We start from the raw sequence: 17,370 nt of genomic DNA on the forward strand, positions 1-17,370 counted from the left end.
AAGACTATGTCTATGCCATGAAATATATCGTGTTGACACTCTAGATGGAAACATTGTGACTATTGACCAACTTATGTTTGTTGGTTGCCCATATATGACTACCAACCATCTGACATCCTTGAATGTTCCTTATATGTAAGTGGTATCTACCCCACCATGGGTTAATTATGTGGAAAATTGTCCCATGTTTTCAGTTACCAATGTAAGAAAGCCTCTCACTATTTGCTCGAATTCTTTAGATTTAGATCCAGTAGGTGACATGATGAACCCTTGAATGGGGACATTTGAACCTAGACTACCAGATTTGATAGTCTCGGTTTTGGGATCTAGGGGAAAATCTCTGTGTATATATGTTTTGTGTTTTATTCTCTTCCCATTGTTTATTTTTTGTTTTTTAGAATTCGTATGCAGGTTATTTTTGTACAGGGTTAAAACCTACAGATATGTGGATGGCTCATCTATTGAGTCAACCTAGTTTAAAAATGAAACATGTCCCTATGAGGATGGTTCTTGTATTGTGTCAACCTCATTAAAAAATGAAAAAGGTCTCCATAAGGATGGTTCTTTTCTTGTATCAACCTCGTTAAAAAATGAAATTGGTCCTTATGAGCATAGTTCATTTTCTTGTTTCAAGCTCGTTAAAAAATGAAACATAGTTCCATGAGAATTTTTTTTTGTGTCGACCTTGTTAAAAAATGAAACAATTCCCCATGAGCATAGTTCCTTTTCTTGTGTCAAGCTCATTAAAAAATGAAACAGGTCCCTATGAGCATAGTTTCTTTTATTGTGTCAAGCTCATAAAAAAAGAAACAAGGTTCCATGAGAATAATTATTTTCCTATGTGGAGCTCGTTAAAAGATGAAACAAATCCTCCCCTAATTGAATCATATCTTTTATTTGATGTTATGAATAATGCTTCATTTCATTTTCCTATTAGTAACCAGTAGTATACTTAAGAAGATCAAATGAAACTTGGGGGGCTTGTACCTCTGCAGGTTATGCTTGGGGATATTAAAACTTATCTCAAGCATAGTTTCCTCTCTATTTCAAGCTTTTCTAAAAATGAAACCACTCTCAAGCATAGTTTTCCTCTATTTCAAGCTTCTATAAAAATAAAATCTATATGGATCCATTTTGGTTATTATTTTCAAGGCTTGTTAAACTCATGAAAATCCTGAGTGTCTTTGGCTATCTTTTCATGCTCGTAAAACGTACATGAAAATATTGAGTTCTTTCCATGTTTTCCTGCTTGTTAATTAAATTGAAAGTTAGTGATATGAGAATACTTTTATCACTTTTTGAGACTCCTTAAACTTACAAAAAATTGAAACCTTGGAGTTATCTTTAAGCCCTTTTCTAACTCTCAAAATTTGAAAAGATTGTCGAGTATGCTTGTTTATTTAGAACTCATTAAATAAAATGAAAAATGTCTACTTGATATAAGTTTACCCCTTTTACAAATTATGTAGACTTTTATGAAAAAGGTATACTTTGACTTATGATGGTCAAAAGAATTCTCTCTTGCATTATTTTACCCTTTTCCGGGATTGAGAGAATAAATCTATGAAAAAGGACACTAATGAGTTTACTTATGTTTTTCTCCTGACTCCCTAAAAATAAAAAACATCGAGCTTTACTTTCTCCGGGCTCGCTAAAACGTTACATTGAAAGAAATGAATGAGTTTTCTTTTCGTGTCTTTTCAAACTATTTAAATGTGAAAAGGACATTGATCTACCCCTTAATTAGACTCACAAAATGTAACCAGTGAAGTACTTATCAATCATGATAAGATTGAACCAATCCTTCCTAGGGTTTGTTAAAATTAATCCGAAGGAATAATATGAAGGATGAACTTATAGGATAAGCATATGTTATCCTCCTCAATATTTCTCAGAAATAAAGAAGTACTTTCCAATAATGGTGGGGGGAATTGGAAAGAAACATTTGTTTTTGTATTGTTAGAAGGGAGTATGTTTCTCTTGAACATGACACTCCATCACTTTTTTATCTGGGTTGGGAAATCCACTTTCCTCTCAATTGATTACACCTTATTGAAAATATTCAGATTAGCTTTAGGTCTTATGTTTGAGTCAAATGCTACCAAGTTAAAATGTCTTGTCCCTAATATCTTCAAGAGAAGTTCAACCTGAGTTAAAATTACCTTGCAATTCATAGCTTTCAATCACGTCAGCTATCCCTGAGTCAGTTCAAAATCACTCCATATTTTTTCTTTAAAACTTTATATGAGTTTCATTTTGTAGGCCCTCCTATGACGAGCCATTTCCGATGGACTTCAACTCATTATCTAGGAAGTTAACTTAGAAACCTCCTTTGGTACCTTCAAACCTACATGCCCTAGTGACATGTTTCTCAAATTAGATGATAGGTTCCGATCATTGACCCTTGATCGAATGATTATATGTGTGTTCAACTTCAAGACATTCATTCACACTTCATAGATTGTATTGGGGTACCTTGAGAACAATTTTCATTTTTGGTGGTTTCTCATGCACCTATTAATGGTTAACATCATTGATCGTTTATCAAGTAGTTTCTACCATGTCTGACTTTGATACATTCACTTGCATGGTTAGATTCGTATTATGGATCAATAGAGATGAAGACCAAGACCTTGGATCTAGTTTTATCCATCCAGGTTGCACAAAGTTTCAAGATATTTATGATTGTAAATATGGATCCATATTTGACGGTTGTGTCCATACTATTTCTATTATTGACATAGATCTTTCTATATTTCCATACTGATACTTTGATATGCTTTTACTTTGAATATTGCTATGCCTACCTTAGTAATGATTATATTAAGATATTTTTTGTAATCCTTGATTGTTTGTTTCAGTTCTCCAACCAATTGGTCTCTAATCTGAACTTTGGCATGATAAAGCTTTTTAGTCCTCAACATCCTTTCTAACTTTTCACATTAGGGGGGAATATGTTACACGTAATTTTGTCACCATTAGGAAAATGAAAGCCAATCAGGATCTCTCTATATCCAATGTAATATTCCAATCATTCCCCTACAAAGTTGGAAGTAAAACAATCCCAAAGACTACAAGAATTTTGGATTGCATTGCTCAAAATCCTATTTCTAAGCAATTGTGAAGTTTCTCTAGCCATTACTAGCACAAGGGTAGTTTTGACCATTGTGACCTTTGCGAGTCTGCACATTGTATTCCACTATGAATTGTGCAAATCTATTAACGAGACTAAAAATAAAAAGTGATTTCTAGAATCCTTGTTGGAGGAATATTTCCCAACTAAAAGCCTCGAGCCTCTACATACTTGGGCCTCATCCCTCTGTTTATGGAGAAAACTCCCTCCCTTTTTGGAACCCTAATCCATCCTTTTAAGGATCTCATCCCTTGAGAAGAGGATCTCAAACCTCCTCCTCTTGGCCTATAAATTTTACATAAGACAGAGGATGAAGAGAGGACTTCTGAATCTAAACTTATGCTACTGGAATAGGGCTAGAAATATTTTCACCTAAGGGGAGGATTGGAGACCATTGGGAGGAGGCTTACAACATCAAGGCTAAGGTTTTATTTCTCCTTCTTATTCAATATTAATACAAAAGAGTGTTTCTTTCCCACTATATTGTTCAATGGAGCTGATGTGTTCTGTGTTTACTTCCATTTTTTCATTGATAATGATATTAGGTACTAGTTTCCTTAATCACTATTATGGGTTTTATTGAGTCATTTATCTATCATATGCCTTTGATGCTTTGTTGTTATTATGTTTGCAGATCTCCATATTCTGAGCATTGCGGAGTTGAATCAAGCATAGTGAGGATATTCATCAAGCATTTCATTTTGAAAGGTATGGATTTCATATTCTATGACTATTTCCTATGATTCAAGAGGAATGAACTCAAGGAAATATTTACTAGCTTGTTTTTGTTATGAAACCAGCTTACAAAAAGATAGAAAAGATAGATTCAAAATAAGTCTCTTCGAGGGGGAAACCTCCTTTACATTACAAAAATGAACAATTCTTGGATGATACAAATTACAGGATCTCCTTTCTATGTATAGGAGTCTAAGGGGTCATAATATAGTCAAAGCTGACATAACAATAATAATGTAAGGGAACAACAATAACAATAATGGGCTTCTATGGGGCACAATAATAACAATATGAGGACTACATGGGCACAAAAACATAATAAGGGGGTTACAATAATAACAATAAGGGGTTACACTAGTAGTATAGGGACCTAACATGCCCATCTCCTTCAAAAAGTGTTGTCCTCAATGCTTGAGTAGTTCTGGATGCTTCTGTATAAAATTATCATCCTCCCATGTGGAATCTTTAGTAGGTAAGTTCTTCCACTTGATGAGATACTCTGAAATTGATTGATTTCGTAGTTTTCAGGTTCTCGTTTCCTTGACTTCTTTAGGTCCTAATATGATTTTTCCTTCCTTGTCAAGTTTCGACAATATTGTTTGAACTCAGAGCTTCTCACTTATAGCCTTCTTAAAGCATGAAACATGGAAAACTAGGTGCACTTGGGAAGATGCAGGAAGCTTCAATTTGTATGCCATAGTACCAATATTTTGTAACACCTTGTACGGACCATCATACTTTGCCGATAATTTATTATCCTTCTTAGCTTGCTTGAGGGAATTTTTTTGTATGGTTATAGTCGTAGAAATATCCAGTCACCTACATCAAAACTTCTTTCACTGCTATGTTGATATGCATGTTGTTTCATTCTATTTTGCACCAAAGTGAGGTTATCCTTTAAGAGTTTGAGAACTTGTTGTTGATGCTCGATGTGATCCTCCATTGCTTGAACCTTACAATTTTCTTTTAAAGATGATGTGATGGATGGTGAATGATATCCATAAAGTGCCATAAATGGCGTCATTTTTACTGGAGTATGGAAGGAAGTGTTAAACCATCATTTAGCCAGAGGAAACCACTTGACCCATTGTGTCTATTTATCATATACAAAGCAACGAAGATATCCTTTCAAACATTTGTTCACTATCACAGTTTGCTCATCAGATTCAAGATGATAAGATGAGCTGTGAGCTAATTGATTACCCAAATATTCCACCTCTTGTACTCCAAAGAAACAATTGGAGATTTTTTCATATAATTGTTTCTCCTCCAATAGTTTGAGTACCCTATCAACATGTTGAACATGATCCTTCCAAAACTTGATGTAGATTAGTATATTATCAAAAAATACTAACAAAAATTCTCTAAGGGTTTGAAAATGGAATTCATCAAACCTTGAAATCTAGAAGGTTCATTGGTAAGGCCAAAAGGAATGACCAAAAATTCATAATGACCCTCATGAGTTCTAAATGTTGTTTTTGGAATGTATTCAATCTTCATCCTAATTTGATGATATCTTGAACGAAGATCCCACTTGGTAAAGTAAATTACTCCATGTAATTCATCAATGAAAGGAATGGGAAATTTATCTTTAATAGTAAGCTTGTTGAGCTCCCTATAATCCAGACACCTGTGCCATGATTCATCCTTCTTATGTACCAATACCACTAGAGCAGAGAAATAACTTTGACTAGGATGAATTATACCAACCTCTAGCATTTCTACAACCACACATTCAATTTCACTCTTTTGGGAATATGGATATTTGTAAGGCCTGATGTTTGGGGGAACACTTCCTGGAATCAAACAAATAGCATGATCATGATCACAAATAGGTGGGAGTCCTTTGGGAGTCTCAAATACCTTAGAATTATTGTCCATAACTTTTTGGAGATCTAGAGAAATAGATGATTTAGATGTGGTTACCTCTAGTGAACATAATTAAGAACTTTTACCCTGTTGTTCTTTCTTTAGAAGCTTTGTCAACCTGTTAGAGCTGATTATATTTCTCGGTTTCCTTGAGATACCCCTTAATTCAACCTCCTTTCCTTCCCAAAAAAAATTTAAGAAAATTTCTTGAAAATTAAAAGATATCGTACCCAAATATTGTAGCCATTGAACTCCTAGTACAACATCTGTACCACCCATTGGAATGGAAAGCATTGGACTGTTCAAGACATATTCTCCCATGGATAGCTTGATATTATGGCACTTTCCAGAGAAATTTATGGTTCCTCCATTTTCAACCATTACTTGGCACTCTGGTGTTGGATATATGAAGCAATTCAATTCCTTGGCTATCTTACAATGAATAAAATTATGGGTACTACCCGAATCAATCAACATTGTTACCTTTTTCTTCTTGATATGCCCTTCTATCCTGAGAGTTTGAGGAGTGGTAATTCTTGCCAATGCATTACAAGATATGGTTGGATTCATTTCTTCTTTCTCTTCTTTTGACATTTCTTGTTCCTTTTCTTACTTCTCTTCCCCATCTATGTAAATTAATTTCTTCTCAACATACTTATGACCTTTAGTTTATTTTCTATCACAATTGTAACAAACCCCTTTTACTCTTTTTTCTTCCAATTTTTGTGGTGTCAATCTTGTAGGTGGTGAAAGGTTAGGAGCAACAACACTTCCATCTTTATAGTTATGAGTGGTAGGGTTCCTTGTCTCCATAATCTTTCTTTCAATTTTTCTTGCCAACCTATATGCCTTCTCCAATGAATCACGTTCCCATAGGCGAACCTCATGTTGAATGTTATCCTTTAAAGTGCCTATGAAGACATCAATCCTTTGCTTCTTTGGAATTTCATTTAACCTTATATTCAATTTTTGGAAGTCCTCAATGTGCTCTACCATTGAACCCTTTTGTTTGAGATTTATCAATTGGCTAAAGAAGGTGTTGTTTTGTGTATCCTCATAATGTGCTATCATTTCCTCCATGAAAATTGACCAGGTGACAAGTGGTTTATGAGAAAAAATCCATTTATACCATAAAAATTGATTCGGTTATAAATATAAAGATGTAATACGTACATTTCGTAACAGTTGCACATCATGTAGAGAAAAATATTTCTCCATCTGTAGTATCCATGTTATGGGATCCTTGCCATCAAACATTCTCATATCGATATTTGGAATATGGTGGGTCTTCAATCCAATTTTATATTCTATGAAATCATGATTAACATTTATTTTTTTCTCATCATGAGTATTCTCTACTACCTTTTTGTCATTAGGAGGCCTTTCTAGTAGCAACTTTATCCCACCTTCCATCAAACCTATATGTCTTTCTTCAAATATTCCATGCCTTTCTTCAAATCTGCTTCCCTACCATCATTATTAACTTCCATAGAACATATAAAACTATTTATCTTAGCTTCGATCACATTATTCAAATCATCCATCTAATTTCTTTTACTAGGTGTTTCTATTTTCTTGATTCGAGTCATTATTTTTCTTGCTTTTAGTAGCTCGATCTTGAATCTATTGTATCTATAAAATTTCGTATATCCAATGTCTGAAATTGTGACCTGCAGTAGCCCTCCGTACCCTCTTTCCAATTCCACCAGTCTAATCAAAATTGGATTCTCCAAGAAAGAATTATGACCAATCTCCCAAGATGACCTTCATATATACTTTTTCAGTAGAGAAAATTTGTTCGAAGTTCCATGTGTTACTGTTTCGATCTTTGGACCTGAAAACAATATACATAAAAGTATAGTCCTTCCTCTTTTTGTATCATGTTACGAAATTTGAATATGATGCTTAGAGAGAATGTTATGACGATTTTCCCCGGGTCACCTGCTAGGGATGTGATTCAATAGCTTGCAGAAATGCTAAATGTCTTGGAATGTATCTACGAAAATATAGAATAACAATATCTGAAATTTGTGCCCGAGCGTCACCACAATTTCAAATCAAATGGGTTTTAATTGTAGAGTCTGAACCTTCGTCAAAAAACAATTATAGTGAATATCGTAATGACCTGTTTAAGATGGAATTCTGGAGCTTGCAAAAACCCTAACTTCCATCATATCATATCGCTGAAAATATAGTGAGACAAGATCTGAAATTCGGATCCAAGGTTCAGAATGATTTCATCTCAAATGTTTTTTATTTAGCTTCTCAAACTTTGTAGAAAAAAAGTTATATCGAAAATGCGACGATGACCTATTTGGAGTAGTGAAACCCTAGAATCCAAAGCTCTGATACCAACTGTTATGAAACTAGCTCACAGAAAGATATAAAAGATAGATCAACGACTTCAAAATTAGCCTCTTTGAGGGGTAAACCCCCTTTACATTACACAAATGAAAAATTCTTGGATGATACAAATTACAAGACCTCCTTTCTATGTATGGGAGTCTAAGGGCTCATAATATAATCAGAGCCAACATAACAATAATATTGTAAGGGCACAATAATAACAATAATGGTCTTCTATGGGGCACAATAATACAATATGGGGACTACATGGGCACAACAATATAATAAGGGGGTTGCACTAATAACAATAAGGGTTACACTAGTAGTATAGGGACCTAAAAGTTTGTTTGTTACTAGATTCAACAATTGGATCTAGGGATGTTTTGCTTGTCCGAAAGATTGATTTGTCCACCATAGAATTTATCCACAAGTGTGCACCTCCACTAGTCATGAAATAGGCTTGGCTCTCCATAGAGGCCACCTGTATGACCCAAGTAGGAAATTACATTTATAATCTAATCTCTCATCTCCCAGTTGCTAAAAATTCCTAAAATTTTTATCACCATTGGTATTATATTCTCCACTACGTTAATAAAATTTTCTTGTAGGCCTACCAGATTTGCTTTCCAAACACATATCCACATCATAACTACCACATGGGAGGGCTATTGATGCCAAATTCTTTCCCATGTTCATCACCCTCAATGAGGAATATTTATCATTACCCACTAGCATTTGTACTATTTCTAGGTCCCATGGGTCTATATCTGGAGGCCACTGTGAGGAAAAATATTGGTTTGATTCTAGGATTCCCTAGTTGGCTAGGCAATCGACAGTTTTGTTTCCCATTCGTCAGGTGTGATAAATGATTAGATAGGGAAAAGAGAGCATTGAGTCTCCAGTCACCAACTCTTGACCATGTTATATGTGGGGATACCATTTAACATTTTATGGGACACTTCGATTACCATTGAAGAATCCCCTATGAGTTAGAGCTTTGCAATTTCCAATCTACAGGCTAGTATGAGACCTTTTTCTAGTGTTGTGAATTCAGCGACATCATTGATTGTTATTCCACAATATATTGCATAAAGACCTAGAGGATTTCTTCCCAAATCTCTATGGATTCCTCTATACTCTATTGGTCTATGGTTAGCTTTCAATGCCTCATTGAAGTTGATTTTCACAAATCGTGTAGGAGGGGAAACAAAAGTGGATGGGGATTTTGTAACAATCTTGGTGAAAATTCCATGTAATAGAAGTTAATAAAGGAAAAAAAATAACCACAGCTATGGGACACTTATTTCAAGCTTAATGTTGGGAAAGATATCTTAGTGTGGGTGTTCATTTGGTTTATTATGGCTAAGGAAATTGGCAAAGGTAAAGGCAAAGGATTTAGAAAGGCACGAGGCATTAATTGGCATTTTATTTATGAAAAATAATGGAAATTAGGAGAAAAGAAGGTGAAAGGTCATAGGTTGTATGTGAGGAATAAAATGAAGGAAAATAATGGAAAATTGAAGAAAATAGAAGCCCCATTAATAAAAAGGCTTCTGAGGATCAGTTGGTACATTTTGTGAGTTATGTTTTGGAGCTCTCTCTCACTGTTGGACACTTAGAGCATTCTTGGAGAACTCTAGCATTGGATCAAGGAAAGAAAAGGAAGGACTAAGAAGGAAAAGGAAAGAAAAAGGTCAAGCATATATAGTGGGATTGTTTGCATGTGTGATTTCCTTGCTAGATTTGGCATGCATGGTACATGCATGTGTAGATTTGGTTCTATTGTTGTCATTGGCATGGGTTTTTCCAAGTGTGATAGTGTTCTTCAACCTTGCCTTGGAATTTCTGGATAACCATCGTGTGATGGGATTCTCATGTTTGGTTTGAGATGGATCCGAAACTGAGTGAGGTGGTCTATAAAAGAAAGAACACATGGCCTAGCGATCCATGAATTAGACTATGGATTGTGGTAAAGCATTGGCCTAGTAACCCCTGAACCAGACTATGGGTTGTGGTAAAGATGGATTTTTCGTTAGATCAATGAGCCTAGCAATCCTCGGCCGGTGAATTGTGGGATATATGGTAAATCCTGGAGGTGGGTGTCCTTGGTTAGGAGTAGGAACCCTTGGTTAGTGAATAGAAGGATATATGGTAAATCCTGGAGGGTGGAGTCTTGATTAGGCCTAAGGATCCTCAATCATAGTATGGCAGGATCTATGGTAAATCCTAGGGACTATGAGACAGGAAAATTTCTCATGCTGTAGGTGGAGAAATCTGATGACATCCATGCTTGTTTAGGGCCTAGTAATCTGGTGGGGATTGTGGAAAGCATGGTCCTATTGATGATGGTAACATGGTGTAGCCTTGCAAAGCGCTGGTTGATTTTGGTTATGAGTCCCACATTCATGCTTGGAATATGGCACAGGGGTCATTGACTGAAAGAAAGATTTGGTTCATTTAATCTATGGTCAGGTGGTTCATGGAAGTCCTAAACTGAGTTGGCTTTTGCATTCATTAATAATAGTTTCTTCTCCTTTGTGTTTCATGTGTAATTGTATTCGATTATATGGATATTATATTGTTGTTATTTATGTTGGTTATATGATGGTTATGGATATGCTTTATGACAGACTTGATGTATGGCTCTCATCATTTTTTCATTAGTAATTGAAAGTGAAATTAATATATGACCTAATATATGATAATGGAGCTAATGTGATAAGGCATCGGTACTTCTTAGTGATTCTTAGATAAGTATGAGAGCCCTATGCTCAGATCTATTGTTATGATCTATAGATTTCATATTTGTGATATGTTTGATGAAATTTCTGTCATGGCTAATAGGGATGAGATCGAGTCTTTTCTCAAGTATTTTCATTAGTATCATTGTTTCAATGTTATTATTCATATATAGACATTTCATGGAGTTCTGGGTAGTGGCTTGGGTCCTTTCCCTAAAAAAGTGGCATCGAACCAGGGGTCGCTCGCTTAGAACTAGCTGAAAACATCCCTAGTCGCTTGTATGCCCTTGTTGTGGGAGAGACTGGAGGGTCCCAATCGCTTGCATGCCCATGTCATGGGAGAGAATAAGGCTCTAGGTTAGTAAAATGTCAAATTACCTCAATGGTTAGTCATGGTTATAGCGGCTACAACCACCCTCCAGAATTTTGCCTTAGCTTGTTTGGAGCCTCCCCACCAACCTTCACAACAACTTGCCTTGTTTCATCAAGTCCTCAGGATTCAGTATCTTTCTTACCGAAAAGAAGCCTGTTGATCACAGTTCGATATTTTCCCTTCACAGGGAGCTCACCCGAACTTTGTCTAGTTGCAGGCTGAGCAGCTTCCCCTTGAAAATTGTGCATTTCTAGAGGGAAACCAGCCTTCCCTCCAGAAATTGCATAATCCTCTCTGACAGCCTACTGGACTCTAGGACTACCCAATCCTACCATCAAACCCTCCCAGTAGGATTTAAGCAAATTTTCTCAGCAGCAGGCTATTCACCCCAGGATTTGTGCAAATATGGGAAGCAGTTAGCTACTTTGCCTAGAAATTACACAAATCTCCTAGGAAACCAACCAAACTCCCAACTAGAAATGCACATTTTTCTCTAGCATTCAAGCAGTCTCTTGTATGTGCAACTGAGTTGATCGGTTCCCTCCGGGATTGAGGAAAACAAACTTGCATGCACGGGTTATTTCTCCCAAGGCGACATGCAAAGGCATCCCTTGTATCAAGTATCTATGTTTAACAGTTGGAGGTTACATGCAAGGAGCAATTCCAAAACCTTCCGCCAAGTGTCACTTCCCCTAGATTCGTGGCATTCATGTCACAACCTCGATGTTATCAAAACTCATCAACTGGACGCTGCAGATCCTATTCCTCAAAATCAACCTTGTAGATTTAACATCCCACATCACATTTAGGAGCAGTCGGCACTTTCAGCTTAGCTGTTTCGGGGTAATCCCGCTTCCCATTCCTTGTGCTACATTTCTATCACTTTTTTTGTTTTCGCTTATGGGAGTAATGTTTTCTTGATTTTTTTGAATGCTTTCTATTGGTTACATATATACTAGATTGTCATAACTTTGTTTTAGTTTTCTTTTTCTATCTCATTGTTGTCACATGCATGAAACTATTTTGCACGGACACTCACCCAACCATCAAAACTACCCCACCAACATGCATGTTGATCTGTTTGCTGAATCTTTCATTGATGTTTTGCATGCACTGTTAATCACTTCTTGTATCACTTCTTGTCGCCATGCATTCACTGACTTACTTGCTTTCAGCTTCCCATCAGAGAGTCCGGCCAACCTTGGCCCGATATTTTCCTTCAACAAGGCTGCTTTGCACAATCTGGGAAAGGAAGGCTCACCTTCCTCTCCAGATTTGTGCATTCCTTCCTAGCACTAGCCTCCAAGACTTTTTTGCGCATTTCTGGAGGACAATGGCTACTTGGCCCAAGAAATTACACAAATTTGTCCCTATACCAGCAGTCTTTCCCAGCTGGAATTGCACAATGAGCAATCCCAGCAGTTAGCAGCCAGACTGGACTGTGCATTGCGTAGTTCCAGCAATTAGATAGTCTCCCATTAGCTCAAATTGTGCCTTGTGCAGTCTTGACAGCCGATCTTCAGACCTCCCAGCCGAAATTGCGCAACCTTCATGATCATTCACCCATGTAGGTTGCAAGTTAGTTCTCATGTTCATTTTTGTTTTCAACTGAAAAATTGCTTGCCATGAGTGTTGCCATGTCTCCAGGTATAGCAGGTGTTCATCTACCTCTCAGCAGTATAGGTACAATGGTTTCCAGGAGATAAGAGATGAAGGCACCATTCAGAGCACACTTGGGGATACAGTCAATCAAGTGTCCATGGACTTGCCTATCCACAAAGACATCAAGTTGTTCGTAGACAAGGACATTAAGATATGATAGTAGCAACATCACATCAAGCAGCATCTTGAACAACAGCTTAAGACAACATACCAAATGCAACGAATGCAAGAGTAGGGTTGTTGACAACACGGAGGTGGAACAAGGTTTCAGGCTCAAGCAGGTCCATTCATAATGAAACCAGCTTTAGAGACTATGGCTATGAAGTGATGGCATGACATGAAAATCGCTCGAAGGAAGAAGATGGAACAAAGAAGGAGTTGCATGTGTTGAAGCAATAACTCAGGAAGAACATGAAGTTACATGGACAGATGAATGAGTTGTGGTAGCAACAGGAATAACAATGGGTGTAACATGCACTCATGAATGAAACTGCGCCCGTACAAGTTAAGGATCCATCCCAGCAGCCAACACAGAGTAGAAATGGTGAACAGTGTTGTTGGTCACATGCAAGGGATTCAGCAGCATGCATGTCATTGAGCGCACGCTGGTGGGCTCCAGTATTGTAGCAATAATGCTACAACTCCTGGAGCTTCCTATCTCTAATTTTATCAACCCGGTAGTTCGTACAAACTTGGAAGCGACGGTGCTGTAAGCACAAGTACTAGCTCTTGTCGCAGCTGTCACTTGGTCAGCTGGCACAAGTCCGCTAGGGCTCAAGCCAACTTCTATATGCTCACAGAAGAAGCTTTATGAGTGATGGACGAAAGCTAACTTAAAGGAGACTAATCTACTTGCAGAAAGAAACTGAAAGCCAACAAAGCATGAAAACCCTAGTAAACCCTAATTTGACTAGCTAGGCCCTTACAATGCAAAACTGTGAATGAAACTTCTACCAATGATGCCATTACTTGCAGTGAGCTGAAATACATGCATCTAAGCTACTTGCATCTGAAAAGACATGTTTTTGTATTTTTTCATTAAGTGGTTGGATTTATTGTGATGGTGCTTTTGATTAGGGTTTGACTGTGCAGGAGCGGTTCGAATGGAAGGAAAGCATGGGCAAGGTCAGGATGGCTAGGGGAGGTCCCAGGGGGTCTCTAGCATCAGTCCACAGAAGTCTACCACGTTCGGATGCTCAGCAACCGAGTTTGCAGGCTTCTACAGGAAGTCTGCAGGGGATCCTACAGGAAACTCAGGGGTTCTACAGGAAGTCTGCAATTCTACAGGATGTTCGACCGTGGGAGTTTTGGGAGATGGTGAAGTGGAGGAAGTGTATGGGTGAATAGGTAGGATGGAAATGAGGTGGTAATAGCTCAGCAACAGTGAGGTGAGGAGATGAGGGTGAGTGTAGAGGCAGATTTGTCTTAGAGGAAATAGAGGGAAGGGAAGGAAAAAAACAGGGGATATGAGCAGTGGGGTAGTTGAGGAACAAAGGGCTTCGTTGGAGGATGGATAGTTGGTCTGGGCACGGTCCGGGAAGGTAGGAGAACGATGGAGTAGCGTTGCACGGTGGAAATGAGACAAATCATCCAAATCCTGCAAGTAAAAGTTATTAACTTATGCCAACAGCTTATTTAAACCAATGAACAACAATGTATTCGTGAAGGAAACTGATATATGGTACTGAAGTAATGAAGCATTCCAAGGAATTGACATTCATGGACACTTCTATCAATCACCAAGACTGCGTTCAAGAGAGCATTAACATGTAAGCAAACGTTTTTGAATGGGCAGCATAGTCTGTGATCCCTGCCTCTAGAAAGAGGTGGATCATGAGCATACAGTCAGCCTATTCTTTTTTTAACTGTTATTCACTCTAATCTACTCAGCCTACTTCCAAACAACTACAGCAATTCTAACTGATAAAACCAATCTGTTTAACTTCTACAGGAAATCCAAATCAGCAACTGTTTAACCACTACAGGAAATCTAAATCAACAGCTATACTCAAATGCATGTAAAGGAAAATGGAAACGAAATGCTAAAGGACAAGGAAAATTTTAAGGATAGAAAATTTTCTTGAAGTTTAGAAACATTGGCGAATCTCACTAATCCCTAATATGCAAACTATAAAATGTTTATTGATATAAATGTAAAATTATTCAAATTTATAATGATTTTATATATAACCTCTATATAATCTTGGCGATTTTTAAGGTAAAATAATTTTATATTCTAAAATTTGGGCGAATCATCTTTTATAAAATTGGAAATTAGCGAATCTTTTTTGTGGAAAAAACATGGAAAATTAGCCCACTGGGCGAACATTAGCCCCTAAAATTTTCCATGCTAAAGGAACAATATTGATACAAAGGAAGGAGGCCTGAGCTCTCAGGTTGGGCCCAACCTCGAGAGCTTTAGGCTCCTTTAAAAACTCAGAATTTGATCCAAAACTGCTTGCTTTTATTCATAATCAAAAGTCTAATGTCATGCCAAAACTGGCTTACAAAGAGCAAAAACCAAATTGACTAACTAGCTAACCCAAAAAATGACTAACTCAAATGAGGTCTTAAGCCCTCTTATTTATACAATTTGAGGACCCAACATTCCTCCTAAAATTTAGGGACTTGGCTGCCCAAGACTTGTAGTTAACAGCAGTCCAACTTGACTTGCTTGGCTGCCCTTGAGCTCATTGATTTGGTGGCCTTTGAACTCCGAGCTGATGATGGAGAATTCGAGGTAAGGGCCCATAAATGAGGGGGACACCTTCCTACAAATCCTCTAGCTTGTTCTCCCACGAATTTGGCTGACAAGTGCTCATTAAGACCTTCAATTTTGTCTCCAAGTTGACCAAAAAGGCTACACCAAGCACCCATTAGACTTGTTGGCATAATGACTAACCAAATTCACTCTATTAACATAGAAATAATAAAAAACATGCAATAAACAAATGAGAATGGTGGACTAAGCCAAATTAGGAGGTTGAATGAGCCCAAATAATTGTACATTTTTGGGGCTCATCATCACCCCCCTACTGAAAGTGTTGCTCATCCTCTGAGCAACCAAATCTCTCCCCTTGTCTTTGATGGCCCTGGTGACTTCCTTGGCTAGCATCTCGGCCGATTTCTCCTTTGGCTTCCCGCTTTTCAAACTTTCCTGTAGAAACTGTTCGCTGGCTTCCTGTAGAAACAGTCTGCTAGCTTCCTGTAGAAACAGTCTGCTAGCTTCCTGTAGAACCAATTTCACTGATTTTACTTGCTTGGCTGGGGGTGCCTTCTCCTTGAACTGCGCTGCCTGAAAGCTGACGAATCCAACACAAATGGCAAGTCTAATGTATTATAAAAGCACACACGTACAATGAACTGCCCGAGAATAGATATTGCATGCCAAAGCTGGATGGGAAAAAGTGTTTCCAGGCCTTTAAATCACTGTTTTTCCATTGGTTAACCTTGATTCACGTTTCTGTTCCTGACATGACAATACTTTCCGACTGCGGCAGCTTTCTTTCCTTCATAAAATGCTTACTGCAATAGCAAATATGGGAATAATAACAGATTTGTATCCCAAAGCCAACCCAAATATAACATTAGTTGCTGCTCCAGTCCTGCATGAATCGGCAACATCTTGGATAGGGCTGTAAGCATTACTAGTGTAGTACTCAGTGACAAAACCAATAACAAGGCCAGACCACAAACCAATAGCACCACAGAAGAAAAGCTCCCAGTTCTTTACAACCTTCTGGGCACCAAAATTGAAGATAGTGAAGGATGAAGGCAATGCAACTAGGCTTACAGCAGCAATGCCAATAGTCATCACTACTGTGGAGATAATAAGTTGCTTTTTCAATGCAGGCTCAATTTCCTTCACAGCCTTGATCTCAAATATGTTAGTTGCAAACAGAGTTGTGATTAAGCAAGCAATGATACCCATTGAACTAATAAGCAAGGGATAACACATGGCAGTAAGATCATGAGATTTTCCAAATGATGATATGGATGCAACAACCAGAGTTGCACAGGAAGATTCAGCATAGGACCCAAATAGATCTGATCCCATACCAGCGATATCTCCAACATTGTCACCAACATTATCAGCAATGACAGCTGGGTTGCGTGGATCATCTTCAGGAATGTTCCTCTCAACCTTACCAACAAGATCAGCACCTACATTTTCTGCTTTGGTGTAAATACCACCACCTACGCTGCCAAACAGAGCCATGGAAGAACCGCCAAGACCATATTTGAAGATGTTGAAATAAGTTTTGCTAACCATTTCATATATTTTTCTCCAAGATGTTCTGCTAATTTTCATTTATCTCCATCTTGAGACAAGACAAACAATAGTTCCACAGCATGAGCTCGCATTTCGGAGTATGTAACTTCACAAAAAGGGAAGCAATACCTGAATTTGAATACACTTCGAGTGAATCATGTTGCAAGTGCAAGTTGACCAACAGCTGAGCGCTCAGATTTCTGCGTGATTTTTGGAGTGAGGTGGCAGAGACATGTGT

General features: G+C 37.7%; 1 pseudogene; it reads right to left on the reverse strand.

The window, feature by feature from the left end:
• Positions 1-16,370: 16,370 nt before the first annotated feature.
• Positions 16,371-17,132, reverse strand: LOC149138371 (pyrophosphate-energized vacuolar membrane proton pump 1 pseudogene; annotated as a pseudogene).
• Between the last annotated feature and the right edge of the window lie 238 nt (positions 17,133-17,370).

This window comes from Pinus tabuliformis, chromosome X (genome assembly GCF_031772625.1).
Source record: "Pinus tabuliformis cultivar Carrire ecotype Pingquan chromosome X, CPIR1, whole genome shotgun sequence".
Classification (NCBI taxonomy): Eukaryota; Viridiplantae; Streptophyta; class Pinopsida; order Pinales; family Pinaceae; genus Pinus; species Pinus tabuliformis.